At 33.6% G+C, this 4,460-nt stretch overlaps 1 pseudogene; it reads left to right on the forward strand.

Moving 5' to 3' along the window:
- The first annotated feature begins 2,617 nt into the window (after positions 1-2,617).
- On the forward strand, positions 2,618-2,717 carry LOC122119019 (annotated as a pseudogene).
- The last annotated feature ends 1,743 nt before the right edge of the window (positions 2,718-4,460 follow it).

The following is a 4,460-nucleotide window of genomic DNA, read 5'->3' on the forward strand; positions in this document are numbered from 1 at the left end:
CAATTTTTATAAATGGCTTTGTACAATTGTGTGTGATTATTTTATTTTACATGGGATAATATTTTCTACTACCAATAAGTTTTGGAAAAAAGAAAATTAAAATTTACTAATATAGAAGAATATGATAAAAAATAGAAGTCAGATTTTATGTTTGTCCCAACTCTGACAAGTACCCATATTCAAGACTTACTATGTTAGACAGACAGGGAAAACATAAACAACATATAAGGCATCTATTTGTGACTTTTTAAAAGGTACCTTATTAAGTGATGAAATTTACTTTATTAGCTAACGTTTGGGTTTGACATATGGGAGGATAATATATTTAACAAATTTTGGAAGGCATCAAATGAACAACACAAATGGTGGGTGGTGCTATTTCTACACTTTAATGAATGGTTGTACCTGAGTGACATTAGTGTCGTGGGTCTTGAACTCTGGGCTTGGGCGCTGTTCCTGTTCTCTTCAGCTCAAGGTGAGTACTCTACTGCTTGAGCCACACGCCACTTCTGATATTCGAATGTTTTATTGGAGATAAGAGTCTCACAGACTTTATTGCCCGGGCTGGCTTTGAACCGTGATCCTCAGATCTCAGCCTCCTGAGTAACTAGAATAACATGCGTGAGCCACTAGCACTTGGCTTGCGAATGTGATTTTTCAAAGATTGTTTGAAAAAGAATTCACTTGCTGGAGATTAAATGTTATGAGAATGACAACATTTTTATACCACAGAACCAAGTTTTACTGACGTACCAGTGTTCTGAAGCACTAAGGATCTTCTCAATTAATGTTATTTTCTGAATTACATTTGACTTCTAAGTCAAGTTTTCCTCGCCTTGATAGACCAATTGTGGATCTATCCTTCCAGGAGCTATTTTTCTGGCCCACTTATGCTGGACTGGAATCTTTGATTAATCACTAGGGGAGGGGTATTAAAAATAATCTTGTGACACTTTGTGATCTTGTTCACGGAAATGGGCTGGTCATCTGTAAATTGAAAGTTAGAATTACAGTACTTTCTCTCAGATTTTGTGACCTCATCCTTCATTTTAAGTTGCCTTGCATTTCACTATTGTTTACTGCTAATTTCTGCTTCTCAAGGAATTGGGGCTTGAAATATTATAGGAAAATGAGAAATTGACATGGCTCTTCAATAACTTTCTGTTGGCATGTTGCATGGGTCTAGGTAAGAAGTCTTGACCCTGTTATCTGATGATGTGGGTAACTGGGATCTGGGATCCTAGGACCCATGGGTCTTGCAGAAGAATTATATCGTTCAGACATAGTATCAGCATAATTTGGGTATGATCAATAGGAATGCTTCAAAAATGTGGAGAAAAACAGTTTGGAACCCGCGAGTTTAAACAATAAACAGAGCAACAGAGTAAAATCCCTTATAGATTAGAGGAAAACATTTTTTTTACCATGTGAATTCAGAAGAACAAGAACACTTAGAATGCATCACAAGTTTATACTGAAGACATTACATTGATACTTTTTATATTCAAATATGTATTGTAAACCTAATTATTTATATTCCAATTCTCTTTATTGGAATAAATAATTATCAATTTATTTTTCAAAGTATCAATTAATTCTAATAAGTTTCACTGTGTGAAATATATAAATATAAAATATACATATAAATATAAAAAATATAACTATACATAATAAAAAAGGGCACATGTTTTGCATTGTTCTGTTGTGGTGGTTAGGGTATCAAAGACAATGCTTAAAGAATTATTGCATTATCTCTAGTTCAGTGTTTGATAGAGATAGACCTAAAGCTTTACCATTTGTAGATTTACAGCGTGGAGGCAAGAGGAAACACTGTGATTAAAACATTACCAATGTAAGGCCTAATAAAGCAGAGAAACATATGGACTTCTGGAGATATGGAAATATTTGGTGATAGAAAGTCAGTAGTGTAAGTTCCTGCCTGGTTGGAAGGTAGACAGGCCAGAAATTAGGTAATCGTGCATATGAACAATTTTTTCACCTTCTTGGCTTTAGCTACTTTTGAAATGTTAAGTATAATAAACAATGATATTTTGATAAAATACCTTCTAGTCTGAACAGTTCTGTATGAACTGTGCATCTTTCTATGATCCCTTGTAACTAAAATTAGTTTTGTTCCAGTAAGATAAACTATGCTGTCAAGATAGGATATTCTGGTTGGTCTGTTCCTACATGGAAGAAGGATAAAGGGTCAGGTAGACATTTGTGCCAGTAAGACCTCATTTGGGAAAATGTCAGCTGCAGAAGTTTAGAGTAGCTCTTAAGCAAGGCTTACTTTGAATCCATTAGCTCCACAAAGCTAACTCAGTTGCATAAATAAGTACTTGAAAAAGCCATTACCTTAGGATCTAGCTATAAGTGCTTTAAAGTATGATTAAATCTAAAATGAAAAAGACTTAAAATTGTCATTGACAAAAAATGAAATGTGAGCAATCAACTGAACAATATAATTTTTTCCCACTATACACATTATTTTAGGGAAATAAGATCAATAGTATTGTTAGGAACAATAAGGTTTCCTTGTTACAAATAGGCACCCAATGATATAAGCCTGTATAAAGAATTGCATCATTAGCTACTTAAATTTAGAAGATACTACATGATTCAGCAGCACATATACCCAAATTACAACAATACACAGATTAACATGGCACTTGCACAAGGATAATATGAAAATTTGTGAAATATTCCATAGTTTTCATTCTTCAGATGCAAGAAATAAAAACAGTTATTAAAATGTTGAATACAAAATTACACGTGTAACAATGCATGCATGTGTTAGAATTAAATGTTAGTTTGATATCAGTGTATTAAATCTTCACCTTAGAAGGGCCTTTACATAGAATAACCTTTACAAAACATTTGAAATTAGTTAACATTGTCATTTTATCCTTAAGAAATATACTACATAAGGACCTAGAAAAAAAGGAATCTTAAATTTTCTATATGGAATGCAATCTGAAAAGACACGTTTATTAATGAATATATATATATATATATATATATATAATGAAACAATGCTCAATTCAAAGTATACCTAGGAGAGAATGAAATAGATTATGGATATTATTCAAACACAGAATATAGAATATTTTAAAAAATACTTTTTCAGGCAATAAACAGAAATATCTTTAGTTTCTCTACTACTCATTTCAACAGATGAGTTCAAATTATTTCTGATTAAAAAAATCACAAACTCTGCAGAAATGATTATGGATGTATACAAACAACTCAAATACATTTCGACATCAAAGTCAGGCAATTCATTTGGAAAAATTGCACGGAATTTTTAGAGTAAGATATTGCTGTTACTTGGGTTGTGTATTTTGTATGGACACAAAGAATGGACTGGCATTTTGAAGTTTAAGAAACTTAACTCTTAGCTATGCTAAATAATGCTGCAATAAACATATTTGTTCTGGTAGCTTTAGTATAGTCTTGTTTGATGCCCGTCAGTAAATGAATGGATTAAGAAAATAGAATTCTATGGAATGGAATTCTATACCTCCATGAGAAAGAATTACATTGCCCTATTTGTTAGGAAATGGAAAGACTTGGAAAAAATTATATTAGGTGAAGTAAGCCAGGCCCAAAGAAACATTGGTCCCATGGTTTCCCATATTTGCAATAACTAGTATAAGTCTGAGACAAGCCAAAATGGTCAGATAAGTTGATGTTTGGCGAAATGAACCCTAATATAAGGATTCAAATTTTTTTTTCTTGCGATTGTTTCTAACATATTTTTTTTATTATTTTATTTTATTTTATTTTATTTGAAAACATACTGTACAGAGGGGTTACAATTACATGGGCAGGAAAATGCATACATTTCTTACCAAGCATTGCAGCCTCCTCCTTTGTTTACCCTTCACCTCCCTTCCCAGCCTCCCCCCTCCCCCCCACCCAATCATACCCCCCCTCCCTCCCCCCCACCGACATTGTAAAGCTGGTTTTGACATGACATTTTGTACTTCTCATTGTTGCAACAGGTCCACCTGAATCCTTAAACAACTTGTTTGTCCCCATCTCCTCCACATGTTATACTGACATCAAATATAGTGAAAGCGGGGGTTACACTGTGGGGGAGGGACATACAAAGCAACAAAGAAATAATATTATAAATGCGTTAGAAACACATGCATGAATGAAACAAAAACATTAAAATACATATTTGAGGGTTCGTTTTCCTAACATCACATTCTCTGACTTTTTCCGCTTGACTCATACCTATACTAGATATTGAAAATAAGGGAAACCATGGGACCAATGTTTCTTTGGGCCTGGCTTACTTCACTTAATATAATTTTTTCCAAGCCTTTCCATTTCCTAACAAATGGGGCAATGTCATTCTTTCTGATGGAGGCATAGAATTCCATTGTGTATATATACCACATCTTCTTGATCCATTCATCTACTGAGGGGCATCTGGGTTGGTTCCATAT

The sequence above is a fragment of the Dipodomys spectabilis genome, unplaced genomic scaffold (genome assembly GCF_019054845.1).
Source record: "Dipodomys spectabilis isolate Male_0828 unplaced genomic scaffold, ASM1905484v1 ptg000159l, whole genome shotgun sequence".
Lineage (NCBI taxonomy): Eukaryota > Metazoa > Chordata > Mammalia > Rodentia > Heteromyidae > Dipodomys > Dipodomys spectabilis.